We start from the raw sequence: 22,972 nt of genomic DNA, 5'->3' as shown, positions 1-22,972 counted from the left end.
GAATCCAGGAAAGGGGAAGTCATTTAAAATGTAAATAAAGAAGATATCAAATAAAAACTATTCTCCACTTTCCTAATTTCCCCTTCAAAAACACTCTATCTCACCCACCCCCACCCCCCCCCACCCCTCCCCCCTCACCAATCTACCAACTGTATCTTCCCTGTCCTGGAATTCCCTACAGTGGGGCATCAAGCCTTCACAGGACCAAGGGTCTCTACTCTCATTGATGTCTGACAAGGCCATCCTCTGCTATGTATGCTTCTGGAGCCCTGGGTCCCTCCACATGAACTTGTTGGTTGGTGGTTTAGTCCCTGGGATCTCCGGGGTTACTGATTGATTCATATCGTTTTTCCTTCTAGTGGGTTGCAAACCCCATCAGCTCCTTGGGTCCTTTCTGTATATCCTCCATTGCAGATCCTGTACTTAGTTCATTGGTTGGCTGTGAGCATCACTTCTGTATTTGTCAGTCACTGGCAGAGCCTCTCAGGAGACAGTTATATCAGACTCCTGTCAGCAAGCTTTTGTTGACCTCCACAATAGTGTCTGGGTTTGGAAAGTATATATGGGATGAATCCCCAGATGGGACGGTCTCCGGATTGCCTTTCATAAATTCACTGTTTTTAGTAGTTGCCTAGTGCTCCGTTGTGTAAATGGTTTCTGCATCCACTCCTCTGTTGAAGGAGAAATGGGTTCTTTCCAGCTTCTGGCTCTCATAAATAAGGCTGTTATAAACATACTGGAGCATGTGACATTATTACATGTTCGAACATCATCTTGGTATTTGCCTAGGAGTAGTATTGCTGGGTCCTCAGGTAGTATTTTGTCCAGTTTCTTAAAAGAATTTCCAAAATGATTTCCAGAGTGCTTGTACTGGCTTGCAACCCCAGCAGCAATGGAGGAGTGTTCCTCTTTCTCCATATCCTTGTCAGCATCTGCTGTCACCTGAGTTTTGATCTTAGCCATTCTTATAGATTTTGTTGGAACCTCAGGGATGTTTTGATTTGCATTTCCTTCATGATTAAGTATTTTGAACATTTCTTTAGGTGCTTTTTAGCCATTCAGTGTTACTTCAGGTGAGAATTCTTGGTTTGGTTCTGTGCCTCATTTTTAATAGGGTTACCTTGTTTACTGGATTCTAAGTTCTTGAATTCTTTGTATATATTGGATATTAGCCCTCTATCAGGTGTAGGATTGGTAATGATTTTCATAATCTGTTGGTTGCCATTTTGTACTATTGATAGTAGGTGATGGGGGAGCACCATCATACAGGCAGGGGCAGGGGGATGGGAAAGGGAGTTTAAGAAGAGGAAACATTAGCCGGGTGGTGGTGGTGCACGCCTGTAATCCCAGCACTCTGGGAGGCAGAGGCAGGCAGATTTCTGAGTTCAAGGCCAGCCTGGTCTACAGAGTGAGTTCCAGGACAGCAAGAGCTACACAGAGAAACCCTTTCTTGAAAACATCCAAATCCAACCCCCCCCAAAAAGAAGAGGAGACATTGAAAGTGGATACATTAGAAATGTAAATATAGAAAATATTAAAAAAGAAGAACAAAAGCATTATTAAATAAAGCCGGTTGAATCGTGTTCTGTACATAATAAAACTGTATAAATGTTTGCTTGTTATATAAAGCAAATATTTAATGGTTCCCCCCTCCCCAATGAAAAGAATACAGCAGTGTAGGTATCTAATTTATGGGTCTGTTTATTACTCAATGTTTTTAAGCTTATACATCAATGCAGTAGTTCCTTCTCAAGTTCCATGTGTCTGACAGGAGGACAAATACTACAAGACTTTAGTAGTGAGAGGACAGAAAATATTTTCTTTTACTGTAAGTCCATTATTTTCTTCTTAGAAGGTATTCGGTGAGGGTGATATCCAAGAGAGTGAATGTCATGGCTTAGTGGCTTCTACAATAATACAGACTCATTTCTTACTCTATTCTACCAAAACAAAGAACTGTAAAGCATTGTCCAATAAATATTGTTTCATATTACCCCAAGACACGATTAGAAATTATGAGTTCAAAAAGTACAAATGGGAAAGATGATTTTACTGATTTCAACTAATTTTATTAAAGGGAATTAAAGAGGGGGAAATGAAACAAGAAAAACTATTTTAGTGCAGTACAAAGACACATGAATAGATATTTTCATAATGTTTTCATTAAAAATTTATGACACTGATGACTCCTGGGCTGGTGGGGGTGGGAATAGCTACATGTCAAGGAGAGCAGAGGTGCATGCTGGGAACAGATAACACTGCTGCCTGCACATGTGCAGCCTCAGCACCAGGCAAAACACTTGTTTTACAGCACACAGCCTACAGGCTGTATGGCCCCAGGCAATTGCCTGACTCCATCATTCCAGGGTGATGCACATGCAGCTGACCTCATGAACATTAGTGAGTCATCCTGGAGAGGAAGTAGCATAACAGAGAAAGTCCCACATGCAGCATCCTGGAGCACATCGAGATTGATGCTGTGGAAGCTCTTGTTTGCATGAGTTCTTGGGGACAGAGGTCCCAGATGGGGCCCCTCACGCCTGTCTCTGATTCTGGTTACATCACCACTGCTGTACAGCATGAAAGAAGACCTACTTCAAAATTTCCCACCTTTAAGATCATCTTTGCCCACACACTTACCTTTTACCTCCATCTGTGATGTGATGGCTGGGACAACAAGTTTGTAAGGTCAAATGAGCTGTCTCGCCACCACAGAACTCACATTGGAGGGAAGAAGCTGGTGTGTCCTGTGTGTGACTGGCCCTACATACAGTGTGACCACCTGACAAAGCATGCTCATCCACACATGACAACCAAGAAGATCCCAGGCTGGCAGGTGGAGGTGGGCAAGCTGAACAGAATCCCCTTGGCAGAGAGGCCCGGGAACATCCTCGAACCCTTGCCGGTCTTTGGTTGAGGCACCCTGTGGCATCCATCACCTTCAGGCTTCTTCAAAAGCCTCTTCAGGAATGGAATCTATGTTCCTCTCCACAAATAAACATGGCCTCTGGGCTTTTGAATGGGGGGAGGCTGTTTCTGGTGGAAGTATATTAATTTACTTTTGTGATTGGAAATCTGTTTATCTTCCCTAGTTTAGAACTTTTTCTCTGTTTCTCTGTATGTGTATCTCCATGTGTCTGTCTCTGTCTCTCTGTCTCTGTCTCTCTCTCTCAGTCCGTCTCTCTTGTAAGGAAATGGAAGAAAATTTGCTCTAAATCATCAGCATTCAAACAAATATTTCTGCAATACAATTTCCAAAATCTGCATTTTTTGTACTTTTCTGCTCATGTTTTGTAGAAATGAGACAGTGTTCTTATACTTATAGTTTTTTTAATATTTTTATTTTCTATATTCTTTGTTTACATTCCAAATGATTTCCCCTTTCCGGAATCCCCCCTCCCCATATGTCCCATAAACCTTCTTCTCTCCATCCCTTCTCCAATCACCTCCCTCCTTTTTCTCTGTCCTTATATTTATACTGTACTCAAACATTTGTGGATAGACAATTTTGCAGCCTTCTTTTCCATGTTTTGTAACAAAGTTTTGTACTTATCCTGCTTGAGAGTAAGCCTAGTAGTTAGTGAGAAAGAAACAAAATAACAAGTATGATACCAGCCTTGTACAGTGATTGTTTTAGATCAGAACTGGTTGAATAGCGAAGCCTTAAAATGGAAAATAAAACTTGGGGGTTAGTTTCTTTGTATCAGTTTCAGGGGGAATTCTAGCAATCAACCTTGTTTCCCACAGAACTATAATTGTGGTTGGGTAGAACTAATCATGTGAGTCTGACCATCCATGGAGGGTGTGCCCAGGTCTGCCTGGGCTGCTTGTTGGGCAGTTTAGCAGGATCAAATGTGGAATGGCAGCCCAGAGCAAATGATCCCATGTCCTGTCTGTACTTAAGCAATGAAACCAAGAATGTAGACACTGAAAGTTTGAGATTGCACTTTGGCTTTTGTTGTGGTTTTATACTGCATGCTGGATTGATGACCACACAGAGAAAAGGAAATATTTTATTGGTTGTTTAAACTTTCCACCAAAGTGCAAATTCCACAAAGCAAGGCCTTTGTACAGAGTTGGCTCTGCAGTTCAGATGCATTTCCCACGTACAAAATACTGAGAAATGTGTCACTAAATGGCAGTGACTGTCACCTAACTTCTTTTCCAGTCATTGTGTGTGAAGGAAATTATTTTGCTCAAACAAGAAGACTTGGAATGGCGATTTTGTAGCTGGCCTGAAAACAGATCTTAGGCACTGCTTTTATGCCTCAGGAGCAGGTGACCTATACACAGGTGATCACAAAAAAAGGTAGTTTTAGTTAAAATTTTGGAAGCTCAGGCAATACAGTAAGTGTGAGAACAGTTAAATGGCATTGTTGTGACAGTCTGAGAATATTGTTGTGAGGTATGAATTAGGTGTTGTATTTGCCTTTTAAAAATTGGCGTTTTTATTTAATTATATATTTTTATTTTCTATATTCTTTGTTTACATTCCAAATGATTTCCCCTTTCCCAGTTCCCCCCTCCCCATATGTCCCATAAACCTTCTTCTATCCACTCATTCTCCAATCACCTCTCTCCTTTTTCTCTGTCCTGATACTCCCTTCCAATGCTAGATCAATCCTTTCCAGGATCAGGACCCTCTTCTTACTTCTTCATGGGAGTCATTTGTTATGCTAATTGTGCCTTGGGTATTCAGAGCTTCTGGGCTAATTAATATCTACTTTTCAGAGATTGCATTCCATGTGTATTCTTTTTTGATTTGTTTACCTCACTTAGGATGATATTTTCCAGATCTAACCATTTGCCTACACATTTCGTGAATTCATTGTTTTTAATTGCTGAGTAGTATTCCATTGTGTAAATATACCACATTTTTTTTGTATCCATTCCTCTATTGAGGAACATCTGAGTTCTTTCCAGCTTCTGGCTATTATAAATAAGGCTGCAATGAACATAGTGGAGCCTGGGTCCTTATTGCATGCAGGGGAATGCTCTGGGTAGATGCCCAGGAGTGGTATAGCAGGGTCCTCTGGAAGTGTCATGCCCAGTTTTCTGAGGAATCGCCAGACTGATTTCCAGAGTGGTTGTACCATCTTACACTCCCACCAGCAGTGGAGCAGTGTGCCTCTTTCGTTCCTCTTGGCGTTTAACTTTACTAAATGTTGACAAGGTTGAAATATTAAACAGTTAGATAAAATAAGGTTTTTGTGGTCAGATCTTTGAGTCTTATATAACCTAATTATTACATGGTCATACATTGTATGCTAGTTGATCCCTGTAACGTGCCTCTGCCTTTGGTAGATGAGTTCTGTATGTACATGAGTTTAAGAACTGTCCAGACAGCTCTCCAGGCAGCGTTGGTATTGTCTTTCAACATAGTGGAATGGAGGAGAACTAACTGTATCTATAACTCATGTGTGTCCCAGCACCCTGAGCCTGTCCACCTGTCTTAAGTCAGCATCCATGACTGTGTAAGTTACAATGGCATCTAATTTAATGCTTTTGTCATTGTGACATGTAGAGGGATATTTCATGTCCTGGCATTTCTCCAGGAAACAGAAGGCCCTGAAAGGTTTGGCTGCTCATCACAGAACTTTCTCTGACCAGTATTGTTTCTAAATGACTGAAGTGTTTGTAGATTTATCAACCTCTTTTCTGAAAAAGGTCCCAACATTTGTCTAATGAAAAATCAAGGTGTAAAACAGTTCCTATCCCATCCCCTCCTATCTGAAAAGGACACCTGAGCTCTAGAGCCATGGGATTGGCTGCTCCCTTCAAGGCCCTCCCCAATTCCCCATGTCATGGTGGTGACCCCAGTGCCCCTTATCGCTGAGAAGTTCTTCAATTGATTTTGTTCACATTGTTTAACCTTTCAATAGTTTTAGTAATAAAAATGTAAATGTTAATTACTTTTGTTTTATATAACAGATTTCAAATCTTCTTTAAATGAATTTGGGTAACTTATTTAAATGAATATGGGTAATGTCACTTTTTTCTTCGAATCATAACAAGATCTGACACCTGCTTCTAGAGTGTCTGAATACAGATAGAGTGTACTTACATATAATCTTTAAACAAATGATATTAACATGGAATAAGGAATGAACAAAAGAGGATAAGCATGGATTTATGGAATAATATCCATGTGTCATTTTGACAGGGGATTAAGTTTGGCTGTTTCATTTGTCTAAATGATTTAAACTTAAATATGTCTAGTAAGGAGGGAATTTCAACTAGGGAAATTCCTTTCCATAGCCATTTGAAATAGTCATATTTGGCTTGAAGGCTTCAGTATATATGTTTATCACCTTTAATATATTTATAATTTGTTTTGCATTGCATTACATACTCTTAATAAATTTTCAGTGTTATTTATCATTTCTTTTTTCATTTTCTTATTAGATAATTTCTTTATTTATATTTTAAATGATATTCCCCTTTCTCATTTCCCCTCAAAAAACACCTATCCCATCCCCTCCTGCTGTTTACTAACCCACACACTCCTGCTTCTCTGTCTTGGCATTCCCCTAATCTGGGGAAATGAGCATTCACAGGTCCAAGGGCCTCTCCTCTCATTGATGTCCGACCTGACCAAAAAAAAAAAAAAAAAAAAAAAAAAAAAGAACATTTGTGGGAATCACCGTCCCTGACCTCAAGCTATACTACAGAGCAATATTGATAAAAGCTGTACGCTATTGGCACATTGACAGACGTGTCCATCATTGGAATAGTATTGAAGACTCAGAAATATAATTGTACAATTATGGATGCTTGCTCTTTGATAAAGAATCCAAAACTATACAATGAACAAAGGAAAGCATCTTCAAGAAATGGTCCTAGAATAACTGGCAATCATTAAGGAGATAAATGAACTTCGTGACCTTGCAAAAACCTTGAATCCAAGTGAATCAAGGATCTCAGCATAAAACCCAATACACTGAATATAATAGAAGAGAAAGTGGAAAAGAACATCAAACTCATTGGCATGTGATAAAATTTCCTAAATAGCACTCCAATAGCTGAGGTTCAAAGATCAAGAATTGATAAATGGGACCTCATGAAACTGAAAAGTTTCTGCAATGCAAAGGACATGGTTAATAGACATACCAGCAACCAGCAGATTGGAAAAAAAAAATCTTCACTAACTCAACTATCCAAAATAAATAAGAACTCAAGAAGCTAATCTCCCATTCAACTCAATCAAAAACATGGTATAGAACTAAACAGAGATCCCACAACAGAGAAATCTCAAATAGTTGAGAAGCACTTGAAGAAATGTTCAAAATCCTTAGTGATCAAGGAAAAGTGAATCAAAGTGATCCTGAGATTCCACCATACCCCAATCACAAAGGCCCAGATCAAAAACTCAGGTGAGAGCAAATGTTGGGGAGGAGGTGGAGAAAGAGGAACACTCCTCTATTGCTGGAAGGATTGGAAAATGGTACAACCACTCTGGAAATAAATCTGGAGCTTTCTCAAAAAATTGGAAATAGATCTAAAAGGATATTCAGCTGTACCACTCTTGGGAATATACCCAAAAGGTGCCCCACCATGCGATAGGGGTACATGCTCCACTATTTTCAGAGAAGTGGTATTTTTCCCAGATGTCACACATTGGAAGAATGAATACAGAAAATGTGGTTCTTTTACACAATGGAATACAATTCTGCTATTAAGAATGAGGACATTATGGATTTTCAAGCAAAGGTATGGAATTAGAAAATATCGTCCTGAAGTAGGTAACTCAGACCCAAAAGGACATGCATGGTAGGAACTCACTAATAAGTTGATATTAGCCAAAAATTACAGAATGGCCAGGATGCAATCTACAGAACTCAAGAAAAGCAAGATGAGGGGCCCAAGTGAGATTGCCTCAATCACACTTGGAAGGGTGAAGAAAGAAAGAAGGCAAGACTTGGGAGGCTTCTAAGAGGGAGAGAATACAGGGAGGGAAAAGTAAACATGATTAACTATTTGCTGGGTGGATGGGGAAACAGGAGTGAGGCTCTTTGGTCCAGAAGTAAGAATGGAAACAATCAACCTTGGAAGGTAGGAGGTGGGGGGACCTTCTAGAATGTAACAGAGACCTGTAGGCTAAGAGACCCTCAGGACTCATATGGAGGAACCTTACATGTAATATATAACAGGGGGGGGAGGGAACTTGTAGAGTTCGCTTCCAGGGAAAGACAGGGGATCCAGTGAAGAGACTGAGTAGGCAGCCCATAGTAAAAAATTCTGACCCAGAATTGTTCCTGTCTAAAAAAATGACCCAAATTTTTCCTGAGGGGAAAAATGGAGAAGAATCTGATGGAAAGAAGGTCCAGTAACTGGCCCAAAATGGGGTCTAGCTCAAGGGCATGTTCCAAAGCCAGACAGTATTTCAGATGCCGTGGTGTGCTAACAGACAGGAACCTAGCATTGCTGGCCTCTGAAAGGACCAACAAGCAGCTTAAGGAGTCAGATGCAGATACTTAGACCAAACCAATGCACAGAAGCTGGGGACTCCTGTGTTTGAATTAGGCAAAGACTGGAAGAAGCCAAGTAGAAAGATGACACCACAGGAAACCCAGCAGTTTCGACTGATCAGTGCCCTGGAGATCTCTCAGACACCTAACCACCAACTAGGTAGCATATATTAGCTTATATGAAGACCCTAACACATATACAGCAGAGGACTTCTTGCTCTTTCCTAGGTGAATGAAGATGCACCTGACTCTTGAGAAACATGAGGCCCCAGGGAGTGACTACACTTATTTGGATGGGATGGAGAGATGGGGACAACATCCTAGAGACTGTGGTGGGCAGAGGAAGAATGGGAAGAGGAACTGTAGGAGGGTGGAGCAGGAAGGTGATAAAGACTGGACAGTAAAAGATTAAAGATAATTTTAAAAAAGAGATAAGGCAAATTCACACTCAAAAGTTGTATATTGTTCAATCCTTTTCGAATATGTTTGTAAAGTATTTAGTATAAGTGGCTTTTCACTTGGCTTCTACCAACCACAGTAATGAGTGACTCTGTGCTATGTGCTTGTATAGGAGGATAGTTTTATCAGAACATGAAGGACTACCTCTCTAAGTCCACATATTGTAAGTGTAAATTAGGCTGTATCCATCCTGCCTAAACCAGAAGCATGGAAGATGCCTTGGACAATTTTCATACCAACATCACAACAACCTTCTTCAGGTTTTTCCTAGTACTGTTCATTTACCTGCAAATAACATAATTTCAGTTTTCTCAATGGATGAGTAGTGTTGGATTGTTTAAATGTGACATATTATTACAACCTGTTCTTCAGGAGATAATATGTAGGCTGTTTCCAATTTCTAGTTATTAGAAATAGAACAGAAGTGAACCTATATAAGTAAATATCTGTTGTAACATATAGTGTCAATTGCATATATGCCCAATATTAGTATAGCTGCATCTTTTGGAATATCTATTTTCGTTGTTTTGTGAAAATTCTACCCTGTATTTCACAGGGACTCTTCCAGTGTTCACTCAAATCAGCAGCAAATGAGTCTTTTGATGTTCCCATCATCCTTGCTATCATTTTCTGTCTTTGTTAACTAATCTTAGACATTTTGAGTAGGGTAGGATAGAATCACATAACAGTTTTCTGTTTCATTTTGCTCAGCACTGACAGAGATGCCCAAGATCAAAGACCTCTCATTAACCTTCAGAATTTTATGTGGAAGAGGAAACAAAAATATTTACTCATGTATTCTAATAACAAAAATAAGACAATGCTTCTTTCTCAATTTTTCATTACTTAGCATAAATGGAGTGGAATTATATGAAATATTATCTCCTGCATACACTGATATTATCATAATAATTTCTATTATATTATAAAATATAGTGAATTTTGACTAATTGACCTGAGGAAGGAGAATGAGTGGAAGAAGGAACCTAAGATTTGTCAAGCTAAAGGAACACATGTCAAGAAACCACAATTTTTGAACTTCCTGTCTCCTAAGTGTACATGCTATAATATATAATGTGTTTTGGATATGCTGGAAGAAACACCAAAGGGAATAAAAGAGATGCCTATAGCCCTCTCCTGATCCAGCCATAGTAGGTATATTTTCATATAGAATAGAGTCACAGGTTCCATTTAGGCTTACCCCAATCCATAATGGTGAGGAAGAGGAACTGTCTCAAGATTTTCTCCAAACCACATTATTTTGTTCACTTTGGGTCCTGAGAGCCTCTCATCTCCCATGTCTCTGGTACATTCTGGAGGTTCCCCCCAACCTCCTACCTCCAGTGGTTGGCTGTTTCCTTTTTTCTTCTGGACTTCAGGGCTTCATTCCTTTTCTGTCGCCCAATAACAAATCAGAATCCCTTTTCCTCAAACCCCCACCTGTCCACTTTCCCTCCCAGGTCCTTCCTACTCCCTTGTGATTGCTTTCTTCTCACTCCTAATAGTACTGAATCATCTTCACTTGGGTGCTTCTCCTTCTTTATCTTCTTGAGTTCTATGGACTGTATCTTGGGTATTCTGTATTTATTTTATTTCTTTTGATTTGTGGGTAATATCCACTTATTAGTGATTACATACCATGCATATCTTTTTGTGTCTGAGTTAGCTCATCAGGATATTGTCTAATTCCATCCATTTGACTGGAAAACTCTGGATGTCCTCATGCTTAAGTGCTAAATAGTATACCTTTGTGTAAACGAACCACATATTCTGTTTCCATTCTTCTATTCTGTGACATCTTGTTTGTTTCCAGCTTCTGGCTATCACAAACAAAGTTGCTATGAACATAGTGGAACACAACCCTATGCAATAGTGAGGTATCTTTTGTGTATATTCGCAAGAGTTTTATTGCAGGGTCTTCAGGTAGATCTATTTCTGTTTTTCTGAGGAGTCTCCAGAATGATTTCCAAAATGGTTGTACCACTTTGCAATCCCTGAGGCAATAGATGAGTGTTCCTCTTTCTGCACATTCTTGCCAACATTTGTTGTCAGCTGAGGCTTTCAGCTTACCCATTCTGATTTGTGTAAGTTGGAATCTCAGGGATATTCTGATTTGCCATTCTCTGATCACTAAGATCTTTGAGCATTCCTTTTTTTCTTAAAATTCCATTCCCCTCTAATTTATTATGTGTGATGATTAATGCTGATCATTATTGGAATTTTATTTATAATTCTCTGAGAAAGGATTCTGGGCATGACTCTGAGGATATATTTAATGTTATTAGTTTCTGTCTATACTTAAGTAACTGATATGGTCAAACTAATAGTACAAATGGGATCTACTATTCCTGTCATGGTTCCTGGGATGTATAAAAGGACAAAGCTTGCTGAATATGAGCATTCATTTTCCTCTGCTTCTCAACCAGGTGAACAATTTCACTAGCTACAAACTCCTGACATCAGTATGATGATTTCTTGAGCCCTCAAATAATGAGCTATTTTTTCTAATGTAAATAATTTTCTAGAGTTCCTTTTCACAGAAATAGGAAAATATTTTTTAAAAAGTGTTGCTACAATGCACAGGAGCAAGTCTGATTTTATTGTATTAATAAATTGTTGATTAAGCCATGGAGAGTGTTTTTTAGTTAATATTTTTTATTGAATGTATTCTTCATTTACATTTCAAATGCTAAAACCCCTCCCGGTATACCTCCTTTAAAAACCCCCAATTCCTTTTCCCATGTCCTGACTCCTATGATATGTCCCTCCACATGACCTACTTCATCTACACCCCCCCACCAATTTCACCACACTGGGGCATCTATTGACCCTTCACAGGACCAAGAGCTTCTCTTCCCACTAATGCACGACAAGGAATTCCTCTGACACACTTTTGACTGGAACCATGTGTTGTTGGTTCAGAACATGGGGGGTGTTTTATGTTGAGAATCTGGAAGAATTTGTTCAGATAAATTCCCCACTTTCATTTATTGAGCAGTATTAGAATGACATTCTTTTGTAGTTTGGTAGAAAAAAATTATTAAGTGAGTCTAGAGGATCTGTCACATGAAATCAGGTGCCTGATTAACAGAAGTGGAAGAGAATACTGTAAATGTAATCTTCCAAATACTGTGTAGAATCAAGAGTCAGGCACACTGGAGTCCAAGCAATAACATAATTTAATACAATTTATGAAAATAGGTAAGAATATGTAATACATAACATAAAATAAATACAGTAACTGAAACTATTGATAACAATGAAGTTAAATATAAAACTGAAGTTGTTTCTTGTAATAATCTCTTCTGCTATGGTTCAGAGTGAAGTAGAATTGAACATTGAAGTGGAATGACCTGCATCTTCCTCAGTCATTACGAAGTTTCCATTGTGGAAAGTTGTATGTTGATGTTGTTTCATTGTCCTCTGGTAAAGGAAATATAAAAATATGGTTAGACAAACATTCTCAGTTATAGATTCACCCCACTTCAATTAAGACTTGAGTTAACACTATATCTGATTTTGAATGGTATTGCCTATTAAGATTCTTCACATACGTGTTGTAGTAAATCTGTTGCAACTTAATATGTATACCAAATGCTACTTATTTGGCAAGATTATCTCTCAAACATCATTTTTTGTACAAGATAGCACAGCTTGTTGGAACATAGTTTAAGCTTATAGTATGTTGAATAGACTTTTAAATAAAATAATTGATTTAAAGCAAACTTTTAAAAAATAATTTCATATCCAGAATATCATACATGACTTATATACCATGGAAAGAAAGGAAAGGAAAGAAATGTAGCATGTAATATTAAGGAATTCATACAGGGTCTAAAAATATTCTTTTGTTGTACATATATGTTTGTAAGTTTGTACATATGTGTGTCTGTATGTATACCTATGTATATATTCATATAATCATACACAAGTTAAGTGTTGTTTAAAACACTTTTCCAATGCTTTAGTATCATGATATGCTCTAATGCTGCTCCGTTATTTTCAAATTTATGAAATCAGGAAATGATGTCATCCTTCCATCTATTTGGTAACTAATTCAAATTCTCTTAACCTGTAGGGACTTCTGCATGAGGAGCAGTAGATGGAATCTTTAATTCTGCAGTATTAGCATTTAAGGTTTCCCACTGTGACCATCTATGGCTTTTTTTTTTTTTAATAACAGGTGACTTACCAGCAGTATTTAATGACATCTTTATGTCATCGGACCTCTTTCGATTATCATCACTAATGATATAGTCCTCATTTCTAAATATATCTACATAGTTGTCAGTCATGATTTTTATAATAGATATCTGTAACACCACAAGGTAAAAACAAGATCCTCTATTATTTCACATAGTTTACTAAATTGAAATCAATAAAAAATTGAAATTCAAAATTGTGAGGAAAATAGCAGTTAGTCCAAACAGATAGGGATTTGAGCTTCTGTAAATTTAATTATGCCTATGTCTACAAGATCCTACTTGTTGTAAATCACCCAAGGTCCAGAATTCTTCAGAGCTTTGAGAATTTCATTTTGTTTTTGCTCCAATAACTGATTTTTTCTTCACTTTACATCAAAATAACCCACCCCTTACTCTCTTCCCAGTCCTACTTTTACAAGTCTTTCCCCCAACTGCCCCCTCTCTTTCTCAGAAAAAGGAGAGTACCCCTTGGATAGACCCTACTTAGAGACTTCTTGTCCCAGCAGGACTAGGCACATTCTCCTGCACTGAGGCCCAGCCAGGCAATTCAGGTAGGGGGAAGGGCATTCAATGACAGGGAACAAAGACATAGATAGCCCCTGTTCCACTTGTTAGTAGCCATACATAAACACCAAAAAGCACATTTTCTACGAATTTGTATAGTCCCTAGGTCAAGCCCCTAGGTCAAGCCCCTGTATGCTTCCTGTAAATTTCCACTTGTTAGTAGCCATACATAAACCAAGGCTCAGTGAGCCCTCAGGGGCCCAAGTTACTTGACTCTTTTTAGGGTTGGCCTGTTGCTGTGTATTATAATGCTAATTGCAAACTCCAAGACTTAGTTGCCCCAGAGTAAGGGTCCTCAAGTAGACCCAAGTGATACAATGTGAACTTGACCCCAAGTTATTTCTTTTCTTTCTTTCTTTTTTTTTTTGTTTGTTTTTAGTTTATTGTTTTTTTTGGGGGGGGGGATTTTGGTTTTTTGAATATGTTTTTTTTTTTTCCCCCGAGACAGGGTTGCTCTGTGTAGCCCTGGCTGTCCTGGAACTCACTCTGTAGACCAGGCTGGCCTTGAACTCAGAAATCGGCCTGACTCTGCCTCCTAGAGTGCTGGGATTACAGTGCATGCACCACTGCCGCCCTGCTCCCAAGTTATTTCTAACTGGTGAATACAGCCTATAGCTTGGCAGAATTGACATAGGCTTGGTTTTCTGAGCTTGGGGTCAGAGGAGGCCTAAAGGGGAGGGAGAAGAAGGTAGAGAGAGGAGAAAAGCACCATTGGTTAGGAGTCAAGAAAGCATGGCTCTGAGGTATGGCCAATTGTAGTTAAGAGCAGCCCAGGTAAAACATTGTAAGTAATAACTTGGGGTTATTGACAGGAAAGTAGATTCTAACAGTATAGATGTTAGATACCTGCCCAACTCTAGCGCTAATTTAGTCTTATTGTAAATAATAAAAGGGAACTATGTCTTTGTTCCCTGTCATTGAATGCCCTTGCCTCTGCCTCCCAAGTACTGTGATTAAAGGCATTGTGTGTTTTTGATCCAGGTACTAAATGATCAAAACAGGGAACAAGCCCCAAATGGGATTAAATATTTTCTACAACATACTCTGTAGGTCTTCTTGTGGTGTCCTTGACCCCTCCAGTTTGCTTGAGAATTTTATTTCAATAATGAAAGAGTGTACAACACACCAACATTGAATAAGCTTTTGCATCACTGCAATTGTTGTCCAATTTGGAATAACTAAATTATTCCCGAAACATGTTCAATTCTTCTAAATTGTTCAATTCTTTTCAGCTATCTTTCCAAAGCATTCAGCAAGTGTCTAAAGCTGAAGACAATTGTGTTGTTAGTGATGTTATGTTGTTTTTGTTAACACACATACCCAGAGCCTAATAATGTCTTTGCTTGTTTGTTTGTTTGTTTGTTTTAGTTTGGCTTTCAAGACAGTAAATCTCTTTAAAGCCTTGGCTATCCTGCTAATCTATCTGTGGATCATGCTGCCTTTGAACTCACAGAGAGTCTGCTTGCCTCTGCCTCCTGTGATTAAAGGCATGATCCCCTACCACATGGCCCATAAATGTCTTTTTTTTATTATCATGTCTGGTTGATCATATATTCCATCTTACAAGGAGCTCTGAAGTTTACTTTAGATTGGAACTGGGCACAGTAATCTATGACCAATGGGACATTAGTAAACACTGACCTCTTCAGCTTCTGAAAACTCTTCTACCATGTGTAGAAGGCTAGACTAGCTAGCCATAAATGTAGAAGAAATCACTACCCAGTTCAAATGACAGACATGATAGCAAACTCCAGTTGACCAGATAAAATGCTGATCTGATCATCCCACAAAGAATTAATGTGAGTCATGAATAAAGCAGGACTCTTCAGGCATGAAATTATGGGATATTTATTATTACAATAAAGAATATATGCAATATAAATAAGCAAATACAATTAATTTATACACTATACTGAATAGAATTCTAATCAATTAAGACAGAAAAATTGTCAAATCAATTAAGACAAGTTCTAACAAATCCTGCCAGCATTTTGAAAAGGAGTTGTGGAAAGAATACTCAAACAAAAGAAGAATGAAGAAATTTGTAGCTATAGGGATTTGGGTCTCTAATCACTGAAAAAAGTAATTATGGACAGCTAGCTAATTGGGTGGCTCCAGAAGAGACCTCAGACAGCTTACTGCAATTGTCCCTCCTGCAGAACAGTACGGCATTTAATGGCCTTGTGCCAACAGGTTGCTCCATATTCACTGCTGATGTTACAAATATCCTCTCAGACACTAGACTCACCTCAGTTCTTGTTGAAATTGATTCTAAAGATTTCCTCAAACAATTAGACAAATATCAAGTGAAAACATATCCGGAATCTGAAGATGAAAGGCATAAAGATATGTAACTTCACATTCTGAAACACATCTCCATTCTAGACAGTGAATTATGAACTGCTCGTTCACTATAAATCCTGGGCTTTTATGATGCTAACTGCTGACTGCTAAGAAAACTTTACGATAATAATTGTATTATTTCAGAAATTCATTTTGTAATATTTATTTAAGCCAGTTAGTAAGGCTAATTTTTGATATACATTTAAACCAGTTTGTAAGGATAATTTTTTAGTATTTTATCTGCATCGAGATGAAGTGTGACAGAACCTCTTGAAAGTAACAGCGCAGATAATAGATGAATAGTGGCACAGAGCTTTGTTCATTGCAGCTTGATATTTTAATCAAGTAATTGTTTTCTCTAAGATCCTGGTACTTTCATTCATTTCAAAGAACTGTGCCATCTTGTGTAGTCCCATGGGCTAGTAGGAAGTGAATAGACAGGTAAGACATGAGTTTGAGTACAGTGAACACCTCACACAGGATTCAAATATGAATATTGGCCACGCACAAACATGGACTCCTGGAAAATTACTTAGTTTTGGTTAAACAGGTGCTAAATGGAAAAAAAATGGTATTTTGTGATCCTTCTAAAAGGAGATTAGTATCTACCTAGATTTATGTATGGCCTCTTACACTGCTTTTAAATCTAACAATGTAGGAAACCTTCTCTCCCCTGTGAGTCAAGCCTTGTAAGTAGGCACAGAAGGACACAGAAGTGGTCCATTATTCCCCTTGGTATGTGTCCTTTCACTAGCACAGCCAAAGTGAGCATATGGGGTAGCATTCACATCAAAATCGAAGAAGTTATTGAAAGTATCCAAAATCCCCTTACTGTTACTACACATCACCAAACTTTTGCCCAAAAAATGTATTGATGTTTTCTCCAAGTATTTTCAAGTAGTTCTCAACGAGATATTGTACGAGAGAAATATGAAACAAAGGGCAACTATGTCATTATGTCATTTGACAGAGTTGTAAATCACATTTGACACAGAATTTTAGAGCTTAGAAAAATGTAAAATTCAGAATCTAGAGGAAAAACTTCATTGCTAGAAAATATATGAGCGGGCTGGAGAGATGGCTCAGTGGTTAAGAGTGCTGATTGCTTTTCCAGAGGTCCTGAGTTCAATGTTCAATTCCCACCAATCACATGGTAGCTCACAACCATCTGGAATGGGATCCAGTGCCCTCTTCTGGTGTGCCTGAAGACAGCTACAGTGTAGTCAAATAAATAAAATAAATCTTTATATACATGTGTGTATATATATATATATACACAAGTATATAATATATATATGTGTGTGTGTGTTTGTGTGTGTGAGTGTGTGTGTGTGTATGTATGTATATATATGTGTGTGTATATGTATGTATGTATATATATATATACATATATATACATATATCTATATATCTATATATCTATATATATATATATAGATATTCCAGATCTATCCCAATAAAATCTGTGTGACAAGTTCCACAGTCGACTGAGACATTAGACTTAAAAAGAAGGAGGTCTTCTGGAACTGGTTGTGGAACCCTCAGCAGGAGCAAACATATTGAGCTGTAGTTCTCATGGCAACAAATTTTCATTCCTTTCATTAGTTGCAGGTTTAGGTACAAAACCATCCCTAGAAATGGGATCACTAACATGACATTATCTCTGGGTAAACAAATGCTTTACTTTTCAAATCATTTACAAAATTATTATGAGAGATAAAAGCTTTCCCAACAATAAGATTTCATATGGCTACATGTGTGTCATCAGACATAGGTTTCAGTATATGGTAAAGAAAGCCTTAATCAAAATAGTTTAAATTTATGTGTTTCATAAAGATTTATAAAAAAATCAGGCAATAGATGTTAAATAATAATTAACCATATGGGGCTGGAAAATTAGCTCAATGGTTAAGAGCACTGACTATAAAGATTTATTAGCCTGTTCTTGAGAATATGCTACTAGCCTTGGATGACTGCTCTATTGAATGCATTCTTTTAGAATTGTTATATTTTAATAACTCATATTATTAATAATAATGTGACCTGTTCTGTTTGTGATTTACTGAACATGTAGTTTCAGAGTTGTAATGTTCAGATGATTTTTGTATTTTACTGTGCCAAATGATTTTTGTTGGTATTCATGATAGTTTTGCTGAATAAGGTTTCTAAGAGTTGATATGTTTGATTTTTAATGTATAAAATCCCTTGCTTGAGAGCTGCAAAATACACTCAGATTCAGACTGTTTCTCTGTTTGTTTCTGTTTGTCACTGACAAATCCTTACCCACCTGGACTTCAAAGACCCTCATCCCAGGGATGCCCATTACCTGACTGGGGTGGTCTGTAGCCTATACGTGTGTATGTGTACATATATATATATATATATATATATATATATATATATATATATATGTATATATATTTATACATATATATATGTGTGTACATACACATATACTCATATATACATACATATATGCATATATGTATATATATGAGTATGTGTGTGTGTGTGTGTGTGTGTGTTTGTGTGTTTGTGTGAGAGCAACTTTCAATCTTTTACAATCTTTTGACTGTAATGTTTGGCTGAATAAAAATATGATAAATGAGGAAGCTAGGTGAGCACCCACCACTGTTGTCACTTATAGTTTTACATCAAAGACAAAATAATCAAAACAGTGAAGCCTAATTACTAGCTCCAACAAATAAGGTAAGAAAAGAAGACACATAACACCAACCTTGAGCCTCCAATACACGTGCATGTACATCACACATGCACATGAGAGAAAGTAAGAATCTTCTCTAGATATTGTCAAAGTGTCCCCTGCAGGGTGAAATTCTCCCCGGTGGGGAAGCGCTGCCTTGCATCTGTGCCTCTGGAAGAGCTTCACATGACAAATATCCTTCAAGAATTGTTTGTTACTGAGTGTTGTCATCACACACTGATGAGAATTTTATTTAAGGTCTAGTAACCCTCAAGAGGCCCTGCTTCTAACAATGTCATCTTCTCAAAAGCCAAAGCTGCACACACTCAAAAACAAAACAAAACAAAATAAACAAATAAAAACAGCAAGACCAGACTCACTTCTGAGCTTCACAAAGTAAAGATTTAATCTCTAAATGAGTTGTTGTTGATTCACTGAAACTGGGCCTGTGAAATGGCTCAAAAGGTAGAAACTGCCATTGTCAGAAGATACAAGCTTGATGGTCAGGGTTCAATCCTAGAACCCACGCAAAAGGGGAAGAAAAGCACTTATTCATCTGCACCATTGCATGCACACTACACCCCGACTGTTTAAAATAATAATAAATAAAAGAAACATAGTTCCTGAAACTTTATACCAGTAACACATTACATTCAGACTATAAAATAGCTTAGAGATTAACCAAAGAGATCGACACATATTATGATCAAGTAGTCACTACTAAGCATTCCTATTTGAAAAAGATTTTAGGCTAAAGAATGAGCCTAAGTGTCTGTCAGGAGCCATGTAGGAGAGGCTAAGGCCAGCGGTGATTTTGCTGAAGGTGACCTGCCTTTTTGCATGGCCTAACATAGGTAAACTGTCATACATATCTACATTCCCAAGGTCACATGGGAGGCCAGGTCCTGAGAGGGTTCATCTCAGGATGGCTTCTTGCTGCCAATATACCTTCCCTGTCACTATTATATTGCCTAAGGGTTCCTGGACATTGGCTCACCCCATTGAGCAGATTTCCTGCAAATTAACATAAAGATGAACTGTCATGAATTTATACTGTTCAGATGAATTAATTATCTTATAGAATTCCTGACTTGATTCAAATAATTTTAGGAAGAAAGTTTTAAGAAATGGTTTTAGTTGTCTTGCCAGGAAGATCTAATAAAGTTAGAATCAAGAATAGAATGTACAGACTCCTCACAAAATAGTACTAAAGGCTGGATTATAAGGAATGCAATGAAACTTTTGAACTCATAATGAACACTGATTTGACCTTAATATCAGTATCTTTTTTAATTCCCCTTTTATCTAACACTTTATCTATGAGGTGATTTTCTAAGAACTTTTGTCTTTAAAAAGGTCAGAGAATAGAAATAAGGTGTTGGCTTGGGGGGGGCTCTGTCCTATACATCCATTCAAATGTATGTGTGTGGGATTTGGGGCTCAGGTCCAGCCATTGAATATAGATATGTATGTCTGTTTGTCTGTGTGTAGGTATGCATGAACACTTGTGGAAGAGATGAAACACATGGTTAGGCCCAAGCAGAATGTGTGTGTATGAATGTGTGTGTATGATGTGTATGCATGAATATGTGTGTATGAATGCTTATGTATAATGTGTGGTGTGTATGAATGTGTGTGCATGAATGTGTGTATATGAATGTATGTGTATGAATGTGTATATGAATGTGTGTGTATGAATGTGTGTGTATGAATGTGTGTGTATGAATGTGTGTGTATGAATGTGTGTGTATAAATGTATGTGCATCTGTGCACATTTGCCTGTGTGAAGGATTTTAATTTTTCTCCTTTCTTTATAACATTTTATCTGTGAGGTAATTATGTCTTATACAGAGAACATTTTGTTGAAAAGCTATAATAAGCTAAAAGTAATTTTAAAAAATGGTGGTATATCCATTTCCAGCTTCATCTAGTATGTGTTGTATGTGCAAGTGACTTCTTTCTTTCCTTTTCTTTTCTCTCTGGTTCAATAAGAGTTAACGAGCTCTGAGCCTCTCGCCTGGGCACTGAGGGCCTTCTGGCTGGCTTGCCAGAGAAAGGAACACTAGCAATTCATCCTTTACTTAATTCTGCACTGCTAAACAACATGTACTATTCGCAAGGAAACTCTACCTGCCTAGCCATTGGCCGTTGACTCTTTATTGGTCAATCAAAAACCAATGGAGACAAGGACCTTCAATGTGTGGATAAGAGGATTCCTGATTTGGGGCTGGATTAATTCAAAGCATTAGAACCAATCCCCAACAAAAGCTACAGTAAAATGATTTTAGTTAAAAACAATACCACTCTGGAAGTCTTACTATACCAGTACCATAGTGAAGGAAAGAAACTGGAAGGATTTCTTTCATTCTTTTCCATACTTTTTTGTTACATCTTCTAACACTCATAACTTGCACTTACCAACCTTAAAACACCTTCTTAGACCCTCAAACATTTTCTCAGAACTTTTGAATCCTCAGTCCTTACATAAACTTTAAATTTTACACTTTTTCCCTATCCAGTTATTCATCGTGAGACACAGGTGGCTGTAACAGGGATCAGTTACTGGAAAGTGAGTTTCTTTAGATAAAGGAATAATAAAAAGTTACTTCTTTTGCTAGTCTAGTCTTCTTAGAGACCTGAGAAGAATAGATTTTACCTGAGTAAGCAGGAAGTATAATTCAAAGGACCTATGTAGCAATCAAAGTAGTGGAGACTTACCAGTTACCTAGATGGCCAACCCACTAGGTTAACGTGGTGTCGATGGCTTTATTGGGGACATAGGTCCCATGTACATGTACATGGCAGTCTTTAGCTACCAGGCCTGGCAAATCTGAGAGACCTTCCTGTGAAGGATTAGGAGACTGACCTTACTTTGTTTGAAGCATTACATGTCCTGTGTCCAATTTGTCCATAGTTTGGACAGGGTTCTGGCAGTGGGTAAGGCATTGGGGCAGTTATGAGCAGTCATCAGTGTACCACAATCCAGGTGGAGTCCTTTGTTGTTATGCCCACATCTTCTTGGAGACCTTGAAGGGATCACTGGTGGATTTGGGAGTCTCTGTCATGGTGAGTTAAAGCATCTTAAATGCCATATTCAGCAGGTTCTCTGACAGGTTTGAGGGTTGGTTCCCACCAAGCATATCTGAGTTAAACAATCTTTGCCTGTTTCTAGTTATCTGCTCTAAACTGCACCTGCATTTTAAAATAAAGTGCCGTTTAAAGAGTAAAGACATAGAGCAAAACCATAAATTTTGGAAGACAAAAACTAAGTTCTAGCAAGAGAAACCAATGTAATACCTTCAAAATTTATATCAAGTGGGTTTCTATCATGTTACAAGGTTTGGCTGTTAGGGTCAATAAGCAAGGAACATTGTTTTCATTTTTTTTCCAACACATAACAGAGGTGGCTTCTAGCCATGTGACTGCCCTTAATTAAAACAGTGGGGAGGCTATGACTCCTCCTTCTTTATCCCATAGTCAAGACAGCAGCCAGCCATGTGTTGTTTATGTCATCCCTCCTACCTGCCCGGGTGTAGTGAAGCAGGTGCAGTGGGTGATTTAAAAGAACCAGGCTGCTCCCTCCCTGCCACTCTTCCCACTACTGGTGGATGCATGGATGGGATGGAGGGGGATTAGGGAGTGTGGGGCTAGGCAGCACCTGGGGCCACATGTGCTCAGCCACTGAAGCTGTTTAAAAGTGGGAATGAGAGTTCAGTTTCCAAAATACCTGGACTCACGGAGCTCAGACTGAAGTTGTCTGTGCAAAGTCTGAGACAAACTCAATTTGGATAAATATCTCAGCAAACACCTGGTAGTATCTGCCCATCAACATTTAGACCCAAAAGTGTCCATTTTCTACCTTAGCCAGAACAGAAAGGCTCAGCTGCATACAAGCCTGGGGTTGTACAGTTGGGGGTGAGGGTTTCCTCAGGTCAAGCATCTAATCATTTTGCCTCTGACTCCTGAATGCTGGGATTACAGTCATGAAAACCACCATACACAGTTCAAAAATGGAGTCCTGAATATATATTTGTGGTTTTGCACCTTTTCTTCTGGTTTTCTTTGTTGAGCTTATTTGTTTGTTTGTTGAGACAGGGTTTATCTATGTAGTCTTGGATATCCTGGAACTCTCTCTGTAGACCAGGCTTGCCTGGAATTCTGCCTCCCAAGTTCTGCAATTAAAGACACAGGCCACAACCACCTGGACTCTTTGTGAGACTCACACTCCA

The 22,972-nt window shown here is 38.3% G+C and overlaps 1 protein-coding gene across 13 annotated transcripts in view; it reads right to left on the bottom strand.

The window, feature by feature from the left end:
* Positions 1–22,972, bottom strand: part of LOC127690897 (uncharacterized) — a 627,431-nt gene that overhangs the window by 457,130 nt on the left and 147,329 nt on the right. The gene's annotated exons all lie outside the window — the stretch shown is intronic.

This window comes from Apodemus sylvaticus, chromosome 8 (genome assembly GCF_947179515.1).
Source record: "Apodemus sylvaticus chromosome 8, mApoSyl1.1, whole genome shotgun sequence".
Lineage (NCBI taxonomy): Eukaryota > Metazoa > Chordata > Mammalia > Rodentia > Muridae > Apodemus > Apodemus sylvaticus.
Note: the sequence above shows the minus strand (reverse complement) of the source record. Positions and strands in the feature narration are given on the sequence as shown.